This window comes from Neofelis nebulosa, chromosome 3, assembly GCF_028018385.1.
Source record: "Neofelis nebulosa isolate mNeoNeb1 chromosome 3, mNeoNeb1.pri, whole genome shotgun sequence".
NCBI lineage: Eukaryota > Metazoa > Chordata > Mammalia > Carnivora > Felidae > Neofelis > Neofelis nebulosa.
In genome coordinates this window covers 161,600,792-161,625,630 of record NC_080784.1, presented here as the reverse complement: position 1 = coordinate 161,625,630, position 24,839 = coordinate 161,600,792, and the positions used below count along the sequence as shown (strand labels likewise).

Here is a 24,839-nt window from a genome sequence, read left to right as displayed (position 1 = left end):
TTGGTGAGGTTGATTTCACAGCTCTGTGGGCTAGATGCCAAGCTAAGAGCTTGGACAATTGCCCAATCGATGAAAAGTTGTTTTGTTGTGGTTTGTCTCCAGGCACAGAATGCACAAATAAAGAACAGTTATAGGGGAAGTTCAGCCTGGGATGATACGATTTTAGGTCTCCTTCAGAAACTATTTTGATTTCTTTCTTCTGCATCTGTACTTTCCTCCTGACTTCCCCTCCCCTTCCTTTGTTAATGAAATTCCTATCTAAGAGTTGAAAGATTCCCCATGAGAGCTCAAATAAAAAGCCAGTGTGTGAACAAGCCTGTGGGAAGATGCACTCCAAATGGGAGAGAGTGTGCAGTGGTTCGTGTGACCATCAGTGGAAATGTTTCTGAAGGTGAGGGTATGTGTGTGGGTGTGGGGACCTGGTTAGTTGATGTTTACCTGTATTTTTATAGCTAGATATGGCAGTTAATAGTCAATTGCAGCATGCTAAACACATTAGGTGGGTATGATTTTGAGAGGATGAAGGAAAGGAGACGGGGTTTGGTGAGATCATTTATGGGAGTATCTGTGTGTATTTGCTGGTACGTAGCACAGACTATAAGTGCCATCCAGATTTACACAGCCTATCTTCTTCACTTCACTGGAGAAAGAAAAAGCCTACTTGATTCTCTTGGGAACAGCAGCCGAATGTGAAAGAAGAACAGCAATCATTAAGAAAATTTCTTTCTCTCTTGAAAAAGGGGGTAATGGTGATAAAACATGTGTGGGAGAATAGTGGAGACAGGGGGCCTAGCCTATCCTAACCCTGGTTACCGGAAGAATTCTTTTGTTTCCTGCCTAATTCATTGCCTAACTTTTGACTGTTCTATGGCCAAATCTGGATTCTTGCCTCCCAGATTTCTTGAATGCAGTGTTTATCTCTTGTTCATTTTTTGACACCCATAGAGCCTGGCACAAATTATTATGACAGTGACAATGACGATAATGATGATGGTGTCCGGGTTTACACTTGGGGCTGATTTGCATCAATATTTAGAAAGTTGCTTCAGAATGTTTGCAACTACCCTTATTATTTGTTTATCATTAATCTTCCAGAATGTGATTTCCATGACCTCAATGACCTTGCCTGTCTTGCCCACTCTTGAACGCCAACACCCAGCACTGTGTCTGGTACATAGTAGGTGCTCAACAGATCTGTGCTGTTTGCTTAGTTTCTAAATTCTTTTGAAGGCTGTGCCACCCAAAAGACAGAAGTTATGGAATTGGCAGTCTCATCTTGAGCCACACATTTTTCTTTTGCTCCTGCATAATGTGTTGCCTTTAAGCTATTCCTCTTTATCCAGTGTATCATGGAGATGAAACTTAAAGTGGCAGAAACCATAGGGCAGTTTTTACATCACTAAGAACTCTACAGGTATGTGGTTTCAGGTTGCTCAGTGGTGCAGTGAGGTCACCAAGAACCCAGGCTTTTTCTGTATTTCATTTTGTAGTCTTCAGTGTGAGAGCATTGCCTCCCACCATGGTGGCATGGTTGATACAGCAGCTTGGTGTATCACATCATTAAATGAAAAAAAAATCAAAGACAGGTAGGAAGGGAAATGAGCTTTCTCCTTAGTAGCCCTCAATGTTTGTTAAAGAGAAAAATCTTTCCAGAAGCCATTAGCAGACTTCCAGTTATGTCTCCTTGTGGAGAACTGGGTCAAATGTCCACTTACATGGGCTAAACCCATCATCTGCAAAGAGGAAATGAATCAGGCTGACCGTTGTTCATTTTATGGGCCCCAGGGAAGGACCTACCTTTTCCAGAAAAATTCCTGGTATCTGAACAAAATCAGGATTCAGTTAACAGGGTAGAAGTAGAACAGTGCTACGAACAATACTGCCAGTCTAAGAAATCCTTGAAAGTCTGATAAGCTGAACTGCATTGGTGCGTGGGTGCCAGTCCTGGCTGTGGCAATTGTGCTTCATTCTTTTGGTTCTCTATCTCTGTGTGCTTTTTTTTTCTTTAATGAGAAAAGCTAACTTTGACTCTTAGCAAAATTGAAGCTATTTCAACAACCCCAAATAAGGGAAGTAGCTGGTCACAGTGATTTTTTGTCTGCAGGGTTAGATTATGTGTCACCACTGATTTTCTCCATAACCAAGGAATTGCATATAATCTAGCAGCCTCTTCTCCCATGTCAGATGGGATTGATGATGTTGTTGATTTCTTAGAAACATTGAGTCTAATACTGCAACGCATCATAAAAAGGTTGCCACACAGTCTATGAGGGTTTAAGATTCATTTCCTGTTCCTCTTCTTGTCTATTATATTTCTGTGGGATTTCCACACGTTTGCATCTATCTCAGCCTGGGAGCTCCAGCTACTGCTTCAGGTTTGTAAACTAGAAACATATGGCTGATATTGCAATTCTCACATAGTTTTTATTTCTCTCTCTCCTGGTGATTAGCAAACTTCAAATTGACACCTGCATGTGGATAATTTTGTTTTCCTGCTCTTCACTGTTCTAGACGTTTTCCTTGGTGGGCTTCAGGAACTCTTGTGTCCATTGTCACAGATCAAGAGAATTAGGATAGAGGATGCCGTGAGCTAGATGTTAAGCTCCAAGAAAAGAATAAGGTATGGGAAATGGTAGGTGCTCCATAAGTGTTTGTTGAGTGACTGGAAGAATGGTGGAAAGGAAAGAGGATGGTCTTCTGAATCATGCAGGCTTAGATTCCAGTCCCACCTCTGCTACTTACCATCTCTATGAGCCAGAGCAAGTTATAAAACTTCTATCAGACTCAGTTTCCTCATCTATAAAATAGGAATGATGATGCTTAACTCGTAGGTTTGCCATAAGGACTAGAGATATTACATGTAGAGCACTTAGCATAATGCCTAGAACATAGTATATGCTTAATAAATGGTAATGGTTACACTATGAAGCCCAAGTCATTTGTAAGGCCTACACATGGTAGGCACAAAATAGTGAACCTAAACCCCCAAGTACTACAGCAAACAGGAGTGTTTGGAAGAGCTACATAGAAGGCAGTGATACCTGGACAGTGAGGCAACTACTCTTTTCCTGCTCAAAACCACAGATCACCAAAGTTCACAGAGCCATTTGATGACTGAGGGGCATACAATGGTAGAGGGAGAGAAAAGCGATTCCCTGGGGAATAGAAAACTACCAAAGACATTTAAGAAAATTTGTCATAAGGGATATAAACCTCCCAAGGGCCAAATCTGACTTGTACAGAAACAAGTTAGGAAGAGGGGTAACCAGAGCATAGAAGCATACCTGCTGAAAGTTCTGCCCCCAAGGTGTGAACTTGCAGACAGAGAGACTGAGAATCTCATCCCATGTGCAGATGGTGTGGAAGTGCCGACTCCCAGCCCCTTCCTGGGCCTAGCCTAGCTGGGAGGCAAATAGGGGAAGTAGCAGAGGATCAGCGATGACAGATAACTTGGATGCAGAAAAGGATGTCGGCTAACCTAGGTAGGAGATGTTTCCCTTGGCTGCTCCTGACAGGAGGTTTCACAAGTTCCCTGGTGAGGAGGGACTGGGAGTTCTAGCACAACCACACTCTGTAGTCTTTATAGTTTGCTGTAGACTGATCATGATTATGTCACTCTTTCAGTGAGCTGTAGGTATTTCATTCCAAGTGTGGGTTCCATCATCTTACCTAATCTACCTGTTGTCCTTGTGGAGTCCCAAGTCAGTGGATGGCTAGGACTTAGGATGCTGTGGCCCATTCACAGCACCCACTGCAGAAGGTGCCTGGGGAAGGCTGTTTCGACTGGTGTGGTCCATGTCACCTTTGCTCTTTGATTTGAAAATCACAACTTTTTTTCACTCGAATTTGTTTCACCCAGAGTCTAATGAATAGGGAGGTCACAAGCACTGTTTCCCCTAGAAACCCCATTCATGCTATTGGTCAGAAGAGGGGAAGGCCCTTGTAATGGGGAGCATCGACCATCTATGGAAGGAGGGGGAGGGGGCATCAGTCCTCACCCACCAAAGCTCTGAACGCCTCTACCTCAGCTCCTTTCCCTCAGCATTAGGACTCACTGCTGCCAGCAGGAGCTGTGGGGTGACATTCTCAAGAGGGGTGGGGGCGGGGCCTCACCTAAGAGGCAGCTCTTCCATGAGTGACAGGAAGGTATTGCAGGTTGGGGCCACCTCAGCCTGATTGTCATCCCCTAACATACAGAGTGAGGAAAGAGAGTCCCCACGCCCATGAAGTTTCAGGGATGGGCCTTGTGCTTTTAGAAAGCAGCGGGTGGGGAGCTAGGGTAAAAAAAAAAAAAACAAAATCAGTCGGTAAAAACTTGCCTGACTGGGCATCAAACACAGGCACAGTCCATGCTACCAAGCACCGCACAGCAAGACCTTTGTGGCCACTTCTCAGGGTGAAGCCCTAAGCAGGAGGGGAAGAGTAGGTCCCACCTCCCCATGGGTACCCCCATGCCAAGTTCCATCTATGTGAGATACTTGACTTCTGTGAATGATTTTACCTGGAAACAAAGAGGAAGAAGAAAGGAGAAAGGGGAGCTAACAAAAATATAGAGCTTGAGGACAAACCAAAAAACAACCAAAAATTCATGTTTGACACAGTGGAGTAAGGGTTTGAAAAATACTTTGGGCTAACATTGTGGATTAGCTGAAGAAGGGAGAGAAGAGGTTTGATTAGCAGCTACAGACCTTTTCCTTCCTGCACCCTCCTCTCCACCTCAGAGGTGTCAGAGTGGACTTGGCATGTGACTCCAGAAGCTCTCATCTCCTCTCCATGCCTCAGCCCTTGTCTGTGTGAGGAGGGAGTCGAACTAGATGATCCCTCTGAGGTCCTTTCTGTTTTAATCTTCTGCCCTCCAAGGGGAGACAGTCAGGGGCCACTGAGTGGAGAGGAGGGACCCCTAGCAGCCACAGGGAAGGATGGCTCCCACCACTTAGGGCTGAGAGAAATAAAGGAAAGCATCAGTGGATAGGTAAAACCTGAGAAACTGTTAGGACACTGAAATACTCCACTCACTAACATTCAGAGACTCCCTAGTCCTCCTCCTCAACAACCTGGGCCTCCCCAAACCTGCTGGGATCCAGCAATTAGAGGGTATCATCTGGCACTGTGTGTGTGTGTGTGTGTGTGTGTGTGTGTGTGTTTGTGTGTGTGTGTGTGTGTGTGTGTGTGTGTGTGTGTGTATCATGGGAACAACCAGAACTCAGTTCCAGCTACAATGCTTCAAGCATGTGTTTGGTTTTCCAATGCAGTCCAGGGAGTCATTCTGAAAGAGAAAGCCCCGAGGTAGGGGAGATTTGGGAGATGGGGTTAGGCAGGTGGGTGAAGAAGGGAGGGAGGGAGGGAGGGAGGAAGGAACTGTATGTATATCATCCCTGAAAAAAAATGTCAAAAGGTGTTGATTTCTGCTTTTGGCAAAATTATGCTATAGTCTGACATTGTTCACGAATTCAGCCCAGTTCTACTCTGCACATTTCAGCAATGCTCCTCCCTCCTCCATGGCCTTCTCTGAGGTTTCCATAATGAGGCCCTGGCAGGGCAGTGGGCAATGATTTAAGGCCACTTGTAAAATGGCTTCTGATGTGGTGAATTACATAAATGGTGATGTGCACTCTTAAATCTGACTTTTACCTCTCTGGAGAATCAGCTCCTGGACTAGTCTGTCCAGTGGGTTCTGAGTAACCTGCAAGAGGGCCTGGTTTCCTGAGTTGATTTCCCAAAGATGACACTGATGAGGGAGCAAAAGGCAAGCTGAGGGTAAAGCACAAGCTAACATCCTGCAACACCCCTCAGCCTCCCATGGGGGTACGTGTGACATTCCTCAGGCATTCCTGGCTGCCCAAGAAAAAAGGAAAGGGAAAAACAAATGGTCAACCAATAGACATCACAGTCATGTGGGACATGAATCTCTATCAGTTTGCAACTGTCTTAATGACTTAGAAGAAAGAAAAAGCAATCTTATCAAGAGCCAGACCTCCAGAAACCTATACATTCAATTCCCTGGGGCCCTAACACCATCCCCCCCTTCATAGGATAGCAAACCTTACGTAATCAGTCACTGCTCACAACCCCAGTGCAGCTCTTTCTGCCCACAGGTCCTGTCTCTGTGCTTTAATAAAACCACTTTTTTGTACTGAAGAATTCTTTGACCGTTAGCTCCCAAACCCCAACATTTCACATCAATACCAATGACTTTGTTCTCTGACTCAAAGGGAAATAAACTCTGCATTTTTCATGGTGCTGCCAGTAGATTCCCCATTTGTCCCAAGGCCAAATCTCAGTCTGAGAAGAATTTAGGGTGGTACTAGGGTTCAGAGGGAAGGCTCTGGAGACAGTGTGGGTCTAGCTCAGCCTATGGTGACCAACTTTCCTGGTTTTCCTAGAACTGTCCTAGTTTAGCACTGGAAGTCCCATGTCCCGGAAAACCCCCAGTCCTGGGCAAACAAGGATGGTTTGTCAACCTATCCTAGTTTTCTCACATCGTTGCCAGTAATTTAACCTCTTTAAACCTTAGTTTCCTCATACGTGAAATGAAAATAATGATCACAACCTCATGCAATATTTGAGGAGTAGGATTGATACTCAAAGATTGTTCAGGAAGAAAAGAGAGGATTAGGTGACAAAAGTAATGTGTTTCTGTCTCTGTTTCAAGGAATAGATGTCTCCTCTCCCCAGTGTGTTTTGACTTTTCCAAGTGAAGGTGTGAGCACAACACTTGAGGATTCTGTAACAATCCAGAAAGCCTTGCAGGCCTTAGCTAATGCAGAAATCCCAGCTAATGCAGACGGCTGGATTAAGGCCTCTTCTAGTTAGCTCTGTGATTATCTGATTAAGTGTAAATGGCAGAGGCAGCTGCCTACTTGCAGAAGTCACTTTTAGCAGCTACCACTTAGGAGTCACAAATAAGGGATTATGAAGCCTTTTCTTTTCAGCTTCCTTGTTACCCCTCAGCTATTGTGTGCAGAGATTCTTAACTAATAGCCATTTTCTGAGTGACTATTTCCCAGTAACTACTCTTTCAGGGCTGAAAAAGGAAAAGAAGTTAATATTTTCAAAAGACTCCCTTGCAAGGCATTTTGCAGCCGAAGAGTGAATTTCACAGGCATCTTATTCCCTGGCAATAAAGCCTGAAGGCTGTCTTGGAGACCAGAAGCAGCAAGTAAGAACTCTGATAACAAAGAGAGGCAAGGGAATTATTTATTCAAATGCCCTGATAGAAGAAGGCTTTAATCAAAGACACCATAGAAAACAAGCTGCAGGCTGATAGGGAGTGTTTGGAACATGAAGGTGTCAAAAGGATCCAGTATTTTTCTGAACAGAAGGAAATGACTGGGGAAAATGGTCCTTCATAGTTCAGCAGAGCTATGTCAGCACTAAGGACAGGAGGGGGCTCTTATTAGGAAGATGCCAAAAGCTGGAGATTATTCAAAGTGCAAACATCTTTACCATCCCGGCCCTCCCACCCCACCACAAATGAAGTCAGATTCATTTAGAATTAGTGCCAGATTCTGGTTGAAACTAGAAGTTTGCAGAAGTTGGAAAATTCAACATGCCAGACTCTGGCGCCAGTGATAACTAACTAGTTCATGTCCAAGGCAGTTGATGGCACAATTTTACATAATTAGGACATGTTTGGGAGGAGAGGAAAAAAGGACTCTCCGATCAGGAATTTACTGACTTACATAAACATTAGTGTGATCGCTGGCTTCAAATTCTATGGTACCACCTTCATATTTACATTCTAAATTAATGAGGGGCAGAATGCCAAGGACAGCAATACTGCCAGCTTTCACAAAACTGCCCACCAGACTCTGGGGAAACCTGCCAACTAGATGGTTCTAGGTTACCAAGCTGTCTTTTCTCCTGCGTTTTCTAACCCTTAAAGAAAATTAAATTCTGAAACAGTTAATTCAAAAGTCAAGAAATTTGATTATCTGAATAATGCATTAAGGTATGACTGTTAAACCATTGCTGCATAATAAATCACTCCAAAGCTTAGTGACTTAAATTAACCATTATCATTTTATTACCTCTTCCAGTTTCCATGGTCAGGAATTCAGGGAGGGCTCAGTGGGGAGATTCTGGCCTGAGGTCCTTTATATGGTTGCAGTCAGACAGTGGCTGGAGCTTGAATAGCAGAGGAGTTGGGAGAAGCTACAATCTTGCTGAGTATCTCTCTCAGTAGTCTCAGGATCTCTCCATGCAGGCTCTCCACAAGCATTGGTTGAGCTTCCTCACAACATGGCAGCCTCCAGGCAGCTAAGTTCTTCAGTGCAAGTAGTTCAGCCCCTAAGGCAGCAGCATCAACTTTTATGACATGGCCTTAGAAGTCATGTAGCATCACTCCTACCACATTCTGTTGGTTCCAAGTGAGTCACAAACCCACCTAGACTCAAGGGGAATTAGTGGAGAATTCTTAATTCTTAATGGAGAAATGGCAAGGTTCCAGAAGAGCGATGTGGGATGGGGGATATTGTGGCCATCTTTGAAAAATACAACATGCCATAAGATATGAATAACTGATGATCATAATCTTTAAATTTTTATATTTTAAGAAAATAATGTTAACTCAATAAATCTCTTAATTAGTGAAATATATACTGAAGAACATAGTGTTAACTACCTTCAACCCCTTCTTCTCCACATTACTTCTGATTCTATAGGGTCAAACAACTGGGTGTAATGATGTACTAGTTTTCTGGGGGGGGGGCACCATAACAAAATACCATAAACTAGGGAGCTTACACAACAGAAATTTGTTGTCTCCCAGTTCTGGAGGCTAGAAGTTTCAGATAATGGTGTCAGTAGGGTTGATTCTTCCTGAGGACTCTAAGAGAATAACTGTTTCATGCCTCTCCCTTAGCTTCTGGTGGTTTGCTAGAACTCACTGGTGTTCCTTGCCTCATAGAAGCACCTCTCCCATCTCTGCCTTCATCTTCACATGGTATTCTCTCTGATGCATATGTCTCTGTCCAAATTTCCCTTTAAAAAATGTTTGTTTATTTGTTTGTTTGTTTGTTTATTCATTTATTTATTTTCAGAGAGAGAGAGCAAGAGAAACAGTGTGAGTTGGGGAGAGGCAGAGAGAAAGGGAGACCCAGAATCCCAAGAAGGCTCTACATTCAACATGAAGCCTGACATGGGGCTCAATCCCACAGCTGTGAGATCATGACCTGAGCTGAAATCAAGAGTCAGATGCTTAACTGACTGAGCCACCCAGGTGCCCCCAAATTTCCTCTTTTTATAAGGACACCAGTCCTATTGGATTAGGGGCTCACCTACTGTAGTGTGGCTTCATCTTAACTAGTTATATCTACAATGACCTTATTTCCAAATAAGGTAACCTGCTGAGGTACTGGGGTTAGGACTTCAACATGAATTTGGGGGAGCAATTCAACCCATAGCATGTCTCTTATTTTTTGAAGGGAGGAGCTTCTTTTGATATGTTTTCTAATAGTATCAATTGGAGACTAGAACCCAATCACAGGTACAATTTTCAAACTTTATATCTAGCTTCTCCTTCCCATGGCCCTTGCCATTCTCTCCTATCTCCTAAACACCTTCTTCAAATTTTAAGTAAAGGTTTCCATTAAAGCTATTAATGCCATTAGAGTATTTTAGGATTAAATGTGTCTTTTATTAAAATGTCATTAAATAAATAAATAAATAAATAAATAAATAAATAAATTTAAATGTCATGATCAGATGTTGGTTATGAAGTCTCATTCCCTCCCAAATTTTCTCTAATCCTAATGCCACTTGTTATATAACTTCAAATTGCATAGGATTTTTCAAAACTTTATTCTCCTTGGAGCCTGGGCCTCACCTATGCAGCAACTTAGTTCATTTAAGGAGGCTCAAAGAGCAATTTATTGACTTGGGGAATTTGAGATTGTTCTCTGTCAGTATTGTGCAGACATTTAAAAGTGTATTTCCTTTGGATGTTTAAAGCAAAAAGAAAGACAGGCACATCCCGCTACCTCATTAGAGAAGCCACATGTCTTTGGCTTTCTTGACCTAGCACTTATCTTGTACTTGATGTTTTCAAAATACCATCCAATCATTAAACAGCCAGTTCCCACAACATCTTTGTGAGATGTGAGGATTGTTTCCATTTTTAGTAAAGGAATTTGAAACAAAAAGAAAAGGTGACCTGTGCAAGGCAGTATAACGAATCAGGACTGGACCCAAATGTCTGCCATTTCATGAACTAAAACTTTGTTTTGTGAAAACCGAGGGACAGATTTTCATGACCACATCCCTTTCACCTCTTCCCAGAAATCAAATGCCCTCTTTCCCCTTTGCTCTGAAGTCACTGGAGGAGCATCAGGTGAGGCAGGAGTTAGCAGACACAAGGATACCCCGTGGAGAGTCTCAGAAATCATAAGGGGGACCTTTGGGATATGAAGCCCCAGTCAGCAGGTGGGCATCTCAATGCAATCTCTTTTGTGCCTGCTGGGTGGTGAGATCAGGGAGATTCAGGATATATATCAATAATAAAAATGGTATGGAAGGTGTTCTTTCTAGTCTTAGAAAACTGTAATCTTCTTGATCAGAGGCTCTATTGGAAACAAGCCCTCTGAAATTCTTTGGTCTAGTCTTAAGCCAACAAACCGTAAGAGCAAACTTTGAGGACTTTCCCAAATTCTAGGAAGGTGCTGCAGGACAGAATCCCAGACCTCTTATATGGCTGCCTCCCCAGGAAGACTGGTAACCACCATAATGTCCTGTAGTATTTCCAGAGTTCTCTGACGAAAGAAGATTGCAGATCATCAGCTGGTCCTATATCTGAGTGAAGGGAAATCAATGGCATGCAAATTAGCTTATTTAAGATAATTCAAGACCCCACCCAGACTAGCATTTTGCTCTTAGGCAGGCCATTGAAGCAAAAAGCAAATCCAAATCACATTCTCCTCTCCCAAGGTACCAAGCATACCCTTCCCCCCCCCCTTTTTTTTAAGTCTTTCATTTCAAAGCTGTGATTGCCTGTTTACTTGGTAGAAGTATAGCTACTAAGATATGTTTTGCCTTGATTATGGGATACTCAGGTGGAATAGTATATGACGTGGGCCTCTTCCTAAGCAAGAATAGAAGTTGAGGCTTCCCATCTTCATACCAAATGCCATGCTGGTCCTGCACACCTGAATTCTAAGCACAAGGATCTAAGCATTTAGGTCTATTTTCATAATCAATACTAGGAAATGCATCCTATTTCTCATTTCATCTTAGTTTAGATTTTCAGGTATAAAACTTCGACATTCACAATGTTTATTATTTATACATATCGTAATGATTTTTTAAAGAGTTTTTTACTATGAGGTACTTCAAATCTTTTTTTGAAAATAATGTAAACATGGTAGTAATAACAAATAAAATACATTTAAAAGTCAGTATAATATTCAACACTGAGAATTTCCTTAAAAATCAGTGTGTTTTGGGGTACCTGGGTGGCTTGGCTCAGGTCATAATCTCACAGTTTGTGGGTTTGAGCCTGCTTGGAATTCTCTCTGCCTCTCTCTCTCTTCTCCTCCCCTACATTCTCTCTCTCTCTCTCTCTCTCTCAAAATAAATAAATAAACATTTTTTAAAAATCAGTGTGTTTGGGGACACCTGGGTGGCTCAGTCACTTGCCCACTCCCACTCTGTCTCTCTCTCTCTCTCTCTCTCTCTCTCAAAAATAAACATTTAAAAGAAATCAGTGTGAGGGCACCTGGGTGGTTCAGTCAGTTAAGCGTCCTGACTTTGGCTCAGGTCATGATCTCATGGGTTGGAGCCCCACGTCAGGCTCTGTGCTGACAGCTCGGAGCCTGGAGCCTGCTTCGAACTCTGTGTCTTCCTCTATCTCTGCTCCTCCCCCACTCACTCTGTCTCTTTGTCTCTCTCAAAAATAAATAAACATTAAAAAAATTTTTTTAAAGAAAAGAAAAGAAATCAGCATGTTTGCCCACAGGTTGACTAGAAAACACTGGTAAAAGATAACCAGTTCTGATATTTTTCTGGGACACACTATACTGCCATACTGGAAATTAAGATACTGAAATTTCTGTATGAATTGTTTAAAGTCACTGCCCTGAACCTCCTGAGGACCTACCGCAGGCACTGAACTCTGCACTTCCCTCTGGGACCTCTCCCTCATTCACCTTCTCCAGGATCTAGCTACCAAAGGGGCCCTAAAGGACCAACTTCAAGCTATGACCAGTAGCCATTCTCTCATATTGGTAGTCTAGCCATTCTGGCTATGTAGTTTTATATTCCCCTTACAGGGGCTGTTTTTGCTACTCTTGCATCCTTTCAGTGTATGTAATAGCTTTGCATTAATTGTTTGCAAACAATATTCTTTTAAGGGCCAGGTAGTGGTGAAGAATACAGATTCTGAAGCTGGACTGCTTGGGTTCAAGCTCTGGTTTAGCCTTATATTGTCCCTGGGACATTAGCAAGTTCTGCATCTTCTTCATACCTCATTTCCTCATCCATGAGTTGGAGGTAATCGTGGTATCTCTCTCATAGGATTGTTGTGAGGAATGAATAGTGAATGTAACTCAAGCAGTTAGAAGGGTGTCCATAGTAAGCTCAACACATTAGCCATATTACTAAGCACCTACTATGAGCCAGCCAGGTATTTTCATACCTATTTTAAAGAGAACTGAATCTGGGCACCTGGGCGGCTCAATCAGTTAAATGTTTGACTCTTGAATTCGGCTCAGGTCATGATCCCACAGTTTGTAAGTTCGAGCCCTGCATCGGGCTCCGTGCTGCAGGTGTGTATCTTGCTTGGGAATCTCTCTCCCTGGCTCTCTGCCCCTCCCCCACTCATGTGTGTGTACTTTCTCTCTTTCTCTCAAAATAATTAAATAAACTTAAAAAAAATTTTAATTTAAAAAGAGAACTGAATCTCAAAGTACTGAGAAATGTGCTTAATGTTACCATGCTGGTGATGGATACAGCAGATTTAAATTCCTAGCTCTTTGACCCAAAGTCTATGCTTTCTCTTCTGACCTAGAGTCTTCCCTGATGGAAGTAACACTTGGCAGCAAAGAAGAAAAAGAAGATGGCTGTCTGGTCGAGGTAGCTTTGGTGAATACCAACTACATGGAGATGCTCAGTGGATACAGAGATCTTGCAAAGGATGGATAGCAAATGGAGTCCTCTCTGACTAGAAGTCCCAGAGCTTCGATTTACAGCGATGTTCTCCCATCACCCCAGCTTTGGCAGACATCCCTGACCCCTCCCATTCCCTGGCTCTCAGACCTAGTCACCAAGCCCCTCAATTCTGCTCCAGTGGTATCTCTCACATCCCTGCTGTTCCATCCATGCCTTGTGCTAACACTCCATTTCAAGTTCTCATTACCTCATGTCTAGATCATTTCAAAAGCTTCTTAACTAGAGTCCCAGCCTCCGAGTCTGTAAGTCACCCCTCCCACAATCACCACATTATTCCTAAAGAAACTGCTTCCATCACACGATTTCACCGTTCAGCCCCCTCCTTCCCCACACATCCCCTGTGACTACCCAGTGTCTGCCGACTATAGTTCAGCTATTCAGAAGGAAGTTCAAATTCCTTCTTAATCTAATTCTAATCTTCATTTCCAAAGTGCTTTCTCAGGATTCCTCTGTAAGAATCCTATGATTTAGCCAAGATTGTTTTCTTATTATTCCTTTATCATGCTATTTCCTTTCCCACCTCCAAGCCTTACCCACTCCATTCCTCATGCTTGGCACATCCTCCTCTACTCTTCTAAATCCTGTGTGTCCATCATAACCCAACTTGGACACCCTCTCCAGTGTGACACCTTCTGTGCCCACTCCAGGGAAGTTGATGTTCTCTTTTATCTTACACCTCTCATTTTACACCTAGACCCCATCGCTTTACATTACAAATTTGCTCTTTGGTGATACATGCTCTGTTTTCCCAGCTACCTTGTGACCATCTCACAGTGAAGGGAGTGAAGGAGATGAATGATGGGAGGGTTTTGACAGGGAGGTGATGATGGTAGAGTCTGGTGGTTAGGCCTTTGGGCTGGGTTTGAATCACAGCTCTGCACTAACTACCTAACTAGGCAATCATTGCCAAGACCCCTAATCTCTCAATGTCCCCATCTATGAAATAAGGACAATGACTGTCCCTTCCTCCTAGAACTATTGTGAAAATTAAATGAGTTGATATTTCAAGAGCCCTTATCCAGGGCCTGACACATAGATAAAGCTCAACTAATATTATTTGTTATTACTTTCATTATTGAACCAAAAGAGTTATAATGTGCTAGACTCCAAATAAATGACCTTCTTTAATATGTATGGGCCCCCTATGAGGTAATAGATCATGCCCTAGCTATGGAGCCTGCTGAGCAGCCCTGAACTGTATTTCCATGAGAGAGAAATACACTCCAGTAATGTTTAAGCCATGTTTATTTATTTTTTAAGTTTATTTATTTTTATTTATTTTAAGAGAGAGAGAGAGCGAGAGTGGGGAAGGAGCAGAGAGAGAGGGGGAGAGAGAATCCCAAGCAGGCTCTGCACTGTCAGCACAAAGCAGGGCACAGGACTTGAAATCACAAACCATGAGATCATTATCTAAGCCAAAATTAAGAGTCGGATGCTTAACCATTTGAGCCACACCAGGTGCTCCTAAGCCATGTTTAATGTCCCTGTTGCAACAGAACCTAATTCTAACAGGTACAATTCCTGTTATTCTGGTGCTGGAATTAGAAGTGCTTCTCTCTGGTGGCCCTTAGGAACTTTATTTCTAGTATTCAAAAAATTCTATTAGGAGGGAATGACCCAATTTAAGTCTTTCTCACATTGGTCAGTTTTCTCTTTAGAAGAAGTAGGATATGACACTGAAGAATAAAGAAAGAGAAACAGATACGGATTCTTTCTAAAAAGGTGGGGAGGAGGAAGGCTAGGACTAAACTCAGGGATCCTAGGCTGACACCACCCATAACACCTGGGGGATGCTGGGGCAGGTGCAATTTCACTGTTAGCAAAGTCTCTTCAGAGAATCACATGGATGTTTCGAGCTGTGTAGATCCTGAGTCCAGCCTCAAGCCAGAAACATGTCTGGAGCTGGCTCTGTGTGTGGTTTTTTGTTTTTTTTTTTTTGGTTACGATTTAGTAATTTGCTTTAAGTCATGACCTTGATTTGTCCTTTATGCATTTACAGCTAAGAAATGAAGAAAAATAAAACATAAAAAGACTAGGTAGGTGCCCAAATCAGTGGCTCAACACCACCTCATCCCACCTCCCTCTTGCTTGTTGGAAGAGTTTGTCCTTTCAACAGAGCTGTGAGTTCCAGCTACTCACATTCTCAAATTCCCTGTAGCTACAGCATAGATATGAGACCTAATTTAGTCTAATTGACCTGTATAGCCTGCTAAGGGTCTGATAGGAAATTCCTTCTCCACTGAATATAATCTTGTTAACACGGGGTGTCAACTACTACAGCCATCTTATTAGTGTGAGGTAGACAGGGTTAAAATACTAAGGAAGGCAAACTCAAGAGATGGAAAATATCTTGATCCTGATGACATCATTGATCCAACCTTTTAAAATTAGACTGAGTCTGGAGTGCTTGGGTGGCTCAGTCAGTTGAACATCCAAGTTTTGATTTCTGCTAAGTCATGATCTCAGTGTTGTGGGATCAAGCCCAGCATCGGGCTCTGCACTGAGCATGGAGCCTGCTTGGGTTTCTCTCTCTCTCTCTCTCTCTCTCTCTCTGTCTCTCTGTCTCTCTGTCTCTCTGTCTCTCTCTCTCCCCCCCACACACACCTCCCCTACTCATATGCTCTCTCCCTCTCTAAAAAAATAAATCTTAAAAAAATGGACTTAAAAAAACAAATCTTAAAAAAAATAAATATAAAAAATCTAAAAAAAAATCTTAAAAAAATGGACTGAATCCCACTTATTGACATATGAAGTAATAAATGTCTTTATTGTTTAATTAATTATGGTTAGATATTCTGTTACTTGTAGCAAAAAGCATCCTTACTGATGCAGTGGCCAAAAACATTTTAACATTCAAAGCTGTAATGCTCTATCTCTATAGGTTATCCTAGTCAAAACAAATATATCTCACCCTTGCTAGCATGTTATTTCCCCATTTTTTAACTGGAGACAGGCTAGGAAAATATACTATCTCCACTTTATGGAAGATTATGAAGTTAGGTAATCTGCATTTGAAACCTGGCTTTACCTCTGTGACCTTTGTCAAATTAACTTTTCCATGCCTCAGTTATGTCATCCATTAAATGGGAAAAATAATCATCCTGCCTCATAGAACTGGATCAAATGAGCTAACACATAGAAAACACTTAGAACAGTGCCTGGCCCACAGCAAGTCATTGATCAGTTTATATTAGCTTTGCTTTCATCCCCCCAGCAATGTGCCCTTCCATAGGTTTCCAAAGCATTTTGCTGTCACACTTTCACCTACATTTTCCTTTGCCAAGCATTTCTGGGAATAGCTGAAATGTGGGACAGCTCAATCCTCTTTTAGCATGCATACCACAAGATCATCAGAAAAGAAGTCTGACTAGCAGAAAGTAACAAATATCTTGTCTGGAAACACTATGGAGAAGCCCAAATTCCCTTCACTCCCCAAATCCCATGCTCTGGATGTACTTGACCGCATGCACTGAGACAGAGGTGGCAAGGACTCCTTGGGGTTGATTTTCCCACAGGCCTCTGGGGTGTGCCCTTAGCACTGAACATGTCCCTCATAGATCTATAGCTCTAGTGAATAGAAATAGGAACGCCCCCCCCACCCCGATGCTCTTATATCACTATCATTTTTACTTTTTTACCTGCCATTTCTTCCCTTCTTGAGCCTTTTTTTTTTTTTTTTGCTGGACCAAGAATCTCATTTTGTCTTTTTCTCTTGGGAGACTTTTTCCCCATCAACCCATGATTGTACATCCCTTGTCTGGCTACCACCCACCAGGGACGCAGAGTCTGTTTCAACTTCTTACATCTACATTATGCTTGTCAATGGAGGTCGGCTTTCAGCCAATACTTCTGTATATCTAATCTGTAGAGCCCTTGGCAGCTTCCAAAATACTTGGGCCCAAGTTATTTAATCCTCACAAATATCTTGTGTGGTGCATGTTTTTACTCCAAACCTGACTCCTTGCGCCTTTATCCTCTTCCTGTAGAGATCAAGGGCAGGGGGGAGATGAGACAAAAATATTTCACTTTTTTTGCAGTATAGGTTTGGAGTGATAAGGACTTCACCCAGGTTTGCCACAGCCAGGAGTGATTCAGGAGGAGAGAAATCCTGTGAAGTCCACCAGAAACTCGAAAACTTGGCTTTTGAAGGAACAACAAACACCTGATACTTCTTTGGGGCGAAGGATCAGTTTCTGACATCTAACTGGTGGTCCAATACGGAATTGAGGGAGAAGGAGGAAGAGGCTCTGGAAACTTGTTGGCATACCAAAGTACTTCCTGACATGAAATCTTTTACCTTTTGTAGGAGACTAAAGAAGCACAATGTTTGGCCCCCTTCAGATTCAAGATGTTCTATTGATTTATTTATCAGAGAGCCCCTCAAACATTTATATTGGCAATGACTAGGCTAGAAACTGACCCACCCTGTCTCCTTGGGGGGGTGGTTCAGATTCTCTGTGAACAGTTGATGCCCAGGTGAGGTTTCCCTGAACAGGACTGCAGGCTTGTTGAGCTCTGGTTGCTGCGTTCCAGAAGGTAGGAGGAAATGGAGGCCTCTGTGTGTGGCCTGGTACCACACAGCTCTGCCATCTCAGTATCTGTCTGAGCTGCCAGACTCTTGGAAAAGTTCCTTTGATTTCTTCAATTGTATTCAGTGCCAGGTTGGGAGGCCTAGAGAGGGGCCTGGGGCCCAACCATTGTGCTAACCAGAGCAGTACCAAGTGACAAATCTATGCTGTTCTTTCTTTCTTTTTTTCTTTTTCTTTTCTGCCTTCCAGGAAGATTACTACAAAACAAACAAACAAAAAACAAAAAAACTCATTTTTTTTAATTTTCAAGCACACCCTGTTCCTTCACAAGGAAAAAAGAAGACCACAGAGCAACATTTATTCATAAAGTCTCTATTCAGCTCTCCTTGCTTGTTATTGGCTCAGGGTTCAACTAACTGGTTCCCACAGAGCACAGACCAGCAGGGGAGGTGGGGTTCAGAGTAGAGAACAGTAAAGAGACCTGCTCTTCCAGAATGCAATGGAAAGCCGCAATATCCTGGATGAGTGGCATGAACACAGTGGTGACTTTATTCTCTATTTCCCCCTTTGGACTGGAGCCTGCCTACCTCAGGGCTGGCCAGACTCACCCACCCATTCCTGCCTGTGTACACCCTGTCTCTGAAAGGGGCTTCCTTGCAGGGGAAACTGAATGTGCTCTTCGAGTGGCTTTCATGGTAGAGCAATTCCGTATCTTAGAAGGAGACAAGGGAGCCATCCTTCTGGCAGCTCAGGAAGAAAACTTTGGAATCATCCCTGATCCCTCTCTTTCTCCCACCCTACTTCCAGTCTGTTGCTACATCCTGTTGGCTTCACGTTCAAAATTTCTTTAATATCTATATCAATCAGTATCTATATCAATAACAATCTAAACTATAAAATTAAGTCAGTATCTATACATATATGTGGTTCAACAAGAGAAACAACCAGTGGCAGATGCTTATTAAGAGATTCATTGCAAAGAATTGGCTTACACAATTGTGCGCTGGTTAGGTGAGTCTGAAGTCCCTAGGGCGGGAAGGGGTCCTTAGGAAAGGCAAGTGGAAATGCTGAGGCAGGAGATGAAGCTGCTCTCCACAGGCAGATCTGCTTCCTCATCCAGGAACCCTCAGGTCTGCTCAGAAGGCTTTTAACTGATTGAATCAGGCCCACCTGAACCTACCATAATTTCACTTACTTAAAGTCAACCCTCTAGGGACCTTAATCACATCTACAAAATATCTTTACAGCAACACCCAGATCAGTGTTTGATTGAATAGCTGCTGACAGTAGCCTAGCCAACTTGACCTACAAGACCTACCATCACATTATCGAAGCCACCATCACATCTCCTCTGAATTACTACTGCTTGAGCCGCTTTACCAGTTTCCCTATCTCTTTTCTGATCCTCCCTGTTCCTCCCCCTTCCCCAACTGTTTTCAACAGAGCAACTAGAGAGATCATTACTCCATTAACCAAAGCCTCCGTGATGGCAGAAGGATGGCCCCCCAAAGATGGCCATGTCCTAATCCCCAGAACCTGTGAGTGTGTTATCTTGCTTGGCAAAAGGGACTTGGAAGCTATGCTTAGGGTGTGGGTGTGGAGGTGGTCCTGGATTACCAGGTGGGCCCAATCTAATCACATAAAGCAGAAGAGGCAAGCAGAAGAGTGAGAGATCTGCTGTTGAGGACTTGACCCTCTACTACTGGCTTTGAAAATGCAGGAAGGGGCCACAAGCCCACAGCAAAGAGCAGAGGACCTCAGTCGTACAACTGCATGGAACTGAATTCTTTTTATTTTTTTTATTTTTTTTTATTTTTAAAAATTTTTTTTTTTAACGTTTATTCATTTTTTGATAGAGAGAGACAGAGCGTGAGTGGGGGAGGGGCAGAGAGAGAGGGAGACACAGAATCTGAAGCAGGCTCCAGGCTCTGAACGGACAGCACAGAGCCCGACACGGGGCTCGAACTCACAGACCGTGAGATCATGACCCGAGCCCAAGTCGGACACCCAACCGACTGAGCCACTCAGGTGCCCCTGCATGGAACTGAATTCTGCTGGCAAACCCAGTGAGCAGGGAAACAGATTCTTCCCCCCGGGAGTTTCCGGTAAGGAATACAGTTCTGATGATAGCAGAGCTATATTGTGTTGGGCTTCTGATCTATATAGAACTGTGAGACACAAATTTATGTTTTTTAAGGTACTACATTTGTGGTAATTTGTTTTGGCAGCAACTTCCCACCCCACAGTGTAAAAGCCAAGCTGCTCAGAATCCCCATCTCCCTTTCTCTCTGATGTCATTTCCTACTACTCTCCCCTGGGCTCCCCTCACCCCCTCCATCAACTCCAGGGCCTGGACCAGAGTGAAACTTGTGAGACATGGACCTTGAGATGCCAAAACATTTAGTAATCAAGATAAATAATATTTTAATGACATATCATCATTAATACAAAAGAAAAAGACAAAACTTTGGAAGAAAGGCAGGATCCAACCCTGCGTTTGTACGCCTCGCCTTTGGCTAATCCTAGACCTGATCTTTGTTGCTCTGAACCCTCCAGGCACACTCAACCCCCAGTGCTTTGCCATTTGCTTTTGCCCTAAATATCTGCAAGCCTTTCTCCCTCACCTGCTTCAGTCTTTGCTCAAATTTCCCCCTTCTTAATGAGCTTTCCCTGACCCTCTATATAAAGTTGCAATGCCTCACGCCAGCACTCCTGGGCCCCCCTTGCTTTATATTTCCCCAAACATGTTACATGTCTAATATTCTATTTTATTAATTTACTACTGTAGGGAAGATAACATTTCTTCTTTACCCATCGAAGGTTTCTGGCAGGGATGTCTTAACAGGTGAAGAGGAGGAGAGAATACAAATTTCATTTAATAAAAGTTTGCCCGTACATAGGAGTCTTCACAGGAAAAGAAAGATCCAAAGAAGCATCTAGGCCCCAGGGCTTATGTACGACGTTGAAAGGAGAGTGACGATTGTGGAGAAGTAACTAAAATATATGGGGAGACTAGAAGATAAAAGTTATTTTAATAAGGTCTGTTTGTACAAATTTCCCTCGACCTTGACTCCCCATCTCTGGTGATAAAAATGTTCTTTTCCTCCTGGTGTTAGGAGGGCATCTTTCACATTCGGAGTTTCATCTCCTGTTTTCAGGAAGAAGAGGAAAGGTCAAAGTGCTTTCTTTGCACCTGTTGGTTTTCAAGTGACTTTAGCTCAAAATAATATGTCAAAGGAGCATATTTTGAGGTGGCATGTTCTGAGCCCCTTTATTTCTTATTGTTTGCTGCTGTTTCATCAAGGCCTAACAGTATGTGGCAGGTGTAGGCCTTCAATTGGGAAGGAATGGAGGCAGGGAGAGAGGGGGAGGGCAAGAGAGGAAGGAAGGAGAAGGAAGAACAAAAGTGTGGCTAGTGTTGGTGGGGGAACAGGGCAGGTATATGTATTCAAGGAAGACTTTCCCCTCGGTTTATTGAAACCTAAAATCCCTGAAGAACTGTAGTAAATTTCAATCTGTCTAAGGAAATATTGATTTATAAGCAGGGTTATTTTTTCCTCTCCCAAAGGGGAAAGCCATCCAGAGCCAGTATAGTCTATTAGGTTAATTAGCAGATTTGGATTAGCTGTGTGCTTTCTTTTCTAGGGCATTAGCTAAATTCTGTTTCCACTGAAATTCTGGGAAATGTTTGAATCCCATGCAGTTTGCCCCAAGTCCTTTGAGACAGAGTCTCTGCAAGCTATATTTAATGATCCCTAGAGGTTTTATTCTTGTCTAGTTTACTCTCAACAAATGAAAATTCAATTTTGATGATCCCTTTCTCCTATTTTTCAGTGGCTTCTAATGAATCTATTGTCAAAGATTAATGATAACCTGCATTATAAATTGGTCTTTATGCCATAGTAACAAAGAACATTGTAACAAATGTATCACAAGGTTGATTAGGTTGGAAAAGAAATCCGAGCTTTACCCCCATTTTCACTGACTGACTACACGCATGAAAGTCAGGGGTTGACTAGAATATCTGAGCTGGGAGTAAAGCGGAGTGAGGTTACAGTTGGTGGCACATGCTGAATTATGAGGATTGTGGGCCAAGGTGGCCAATGTGGGCATTTGTAGGACAATTAAGCTAAGGAACTAGGTTAGGAGAGAGAAGAGAGGTGCAGAAGGAGGCAAAGAAGGGCAGGTGGGGAGTAGAAGGGAGAGACTCAGAGACAAACTGGAAATAACAGACTCCATTCCTGACAGCTCTTCCATTTCCCATCCTAGAGTCTTTACTTCCTGCCCATGAATTCCCATGGGCTCTCCCCACATCTTACTTGAACCAAGTTGAGGGGTTCTTTGTTCCTCATACTTGGACTGTATATTCTTGAGGATGGCCATTGAAAAAGCAAAAATTTCCTTGAGTGCATTTGGAAACCACAGCCAGATTTGTGCAGTCTTTTCCACTGGAATTAAAGAGTGGGTTTTCATGTTTTTAGTGTATGAAAGAAAAATGAGTTTCAACTAAATGTAGTCTCTTGGATTGGATCCTGGAACAGAAAAAAAGGATCTTGGTGGGGGAAACTGGTGAAATCTGAATAAAGTCTGGAGTTTGGTTAATAATCATAGTCACTGTGATATCTTAAATTTGACATGTACCATGGTTATGAAAGATGTTAACATTAAAGCAAACTGGGAAGAGCATACAGTACCTGTACTATCTTTGCAGCTTTCTTATAGGTCCAAACTTATTCTAAAATAAAAAGTATGTTTCAGGGCACCTGGGTGGCTCAGTCGGTTAAGTGTCCAACTTTGGCTCAGGTCATGATCTCACAGTTCTTGGGTTTAAGCCCTGCCTCAGGCTCTGTGCTGACTGCATAGAGCCTGGAGCTCACTTCCAGTTCTGTGTCTCTCTCTCTGCCCCTCCCCTGTTCATGCTCTGTCTCTCTCTGTCTCTCTCTGTCTCTGTCTCTCTCTCAAAAATAAACATTAAAAAAAAATTAATAAAAAAATAAGTATATTCTTAAAAATAGGTTTCAATTCCTAGATAGAGAAGAAAATAGAATGATGGAATGGAAATAGCAACAATAATAGGGGTCAGGAAAACTAGGGTCAAACCTGGAGAAGCTTGGTTTAAGTCCATGTTTGGCTTCTTCCTAGCTTTGCAGCCTTGGCCAAAACACATCAACTCTCTGATCTTCAGTTCCCTCACAAATTCATAGTGCCATTTTCAGAAGCAAACGACGACACTGACAATGACGGCACAGCAGGATGAGCCAGGGCAGTGGTGTAGGAGGGAGAGGGAGCTGGACTGCATATGAATGAGTTCAACCCTTGGCTTGTGGTACTTACTTTATGCACGTTGACAAATAAAAAGATCGCTGTCATCCATGCCATGACTATAACCCCTTCAGGGATACACATTATATACATAGAAAATTACATATCACTGTGTACACACATTTCCTGGCTCACCTTTCAGGTAATATTCTGTCACTGGCACTTTTAGTGTTTGTAATCATCATAAATATTTTAACTGCAAATTAAAACACATATATATGCTTACATTTATGTCTCCAGTGCTTACAGTCGGTTATAAATATAAATATATAAATATAAATATATATATATTTTTATATATTATATATATATAACATATACATATAAGACATACTATGGTAAATGTGGTGGTTTGGCATATGTAATATATGCCAATATAACATACTGGTCAAGATGAAGGCTACAGAGTCAGGCTCTGGGTATGAATTCTAACTCCACCACTTACTGTGTGATGCCCTGTGCCTCATTTTTCTCACACAGGGAAAAGATGGAATGTACTTCAAAAGACAATTGAGAGGGGCACCTGCATGGCTCAGTTGGTTAAGCTCCAGCTTTGGCTCAGGTCAAGATCTTAAGGTTCTTGACTTCAAGCCCTGTATCTGGCTCTGTGCTGACAGCTCAGAGCCTGGAGTCTGCTTCAGATTCTGTGTCTCCCTCTCTCTTTGGCCCTCCCCTGCTTGCACTCTATCTCTCTCTCTCAAAAATAAATAAACATTAAAAAAATGTTAAAAGAGACTCTTAAAAACTGAGAACAAACTGAGGGTTGATGAGGGATGGGAGGGAGGGGAGGGTGGGTGATGGGTATTGAGGGCACCTGTTGGGATGAGCATGGGGTGTTATATGGAAACCAATTTGACAATACATTTCATATTAAAATAATAATAATAACTATATCAAATAAGTGCAAAAAAAAGGTTAAAAGAAAAAAGATAAAATATTGGCTTTTATTAATCTAATTTTTAGTTTGTAATAATTTAAACATTACAGGAATGTGAAAATCCTCCAGAATTCCACCCAAAATATTCACTATAACAGTTTGGTGCCTATTTCTCCTCTCCCCCTTCCCGTTTGGGGTCTTTGTATTTTTCTAGTCCATTTGTGTGGACTCCTTGTGTTAAAAATAGTAGTCCTTTGTCTTTATATTTGTTGAATATTTCCCCCAATCTATTGCTTATTTTTTGTTTTGACTATTGGCTTGGAACTTGCATGGAGGTTTGATAAACATGATTTCATAGCCTATGTGAGTGAGATTTCTGTCCATTCCCAGCCTGATTTCCTTTTCTTGAGGAAGCTGAGGGGCAGTGTAGATAGTATCAAGACCTCAAGCAAAAGGGCTTGATTTTGGTGCTTAGTGTCCTGTCCATCATGGTGGCACCTTCTGGGATGTCCTTATTCCCATCTGATCTGTAGTTGTGAGTCCATGCAGGTCCCATCCTGAGGCCTCTTCAGATCTGCTCTCTGCCAGTGCCACGACTGGCCATTTCCTGGTCACATCAATGATCCTGTACTGTTCTGGCAGGTGTTTGGACCTGTGGGAAATGCTTAGGCCAGCTTGGGCCTTCTCAACCCGTATAAGCCCCACACTATTTCTCCTCTACTCTCCTGCACTAGGCTAAATTTCAGGAACTCTGGGGTCTTCTTGAGGTTCCTTCCAATTCTTTAGTTTACAGATGCATCTTCCCAGGAAGTACCAGGCCCTGTCTGAACAACCTTTTTAGGTAGATGAATATTTGTATGCAAGAAGCTGGTGGGGGTAGGGAGCCATTCAGAATGACCAACAACTATGATGGAGCAGAGGGAAAGATTGAACCAGTGCTCAAGTGCAGC

General features: G+C 42.6%; 1 long non-coding RNA gene across 1 annotated transcript; it reads left to right on the top strand.

The window, feature by feature from the left end:
• Positions 1–5: 5 nt before the first annotated feature.
• Positions 6–21,503, top strand: LOC131507546 (uncharacterized). The gene is made up of 5 exons (XR_009259555.1): positions 6–391; positions 13,001–13,065; positions 19,134–19,228; positions 19,411–19,453; positions 19,719–21,503. It is a non-coding gene; the product is annotated as an uncharacterized LOC131507546 (long non-coding RNA).
• The last annotated feature ends 3,336 nt before the right edge of the window (positions 21,504–24,839 follow it).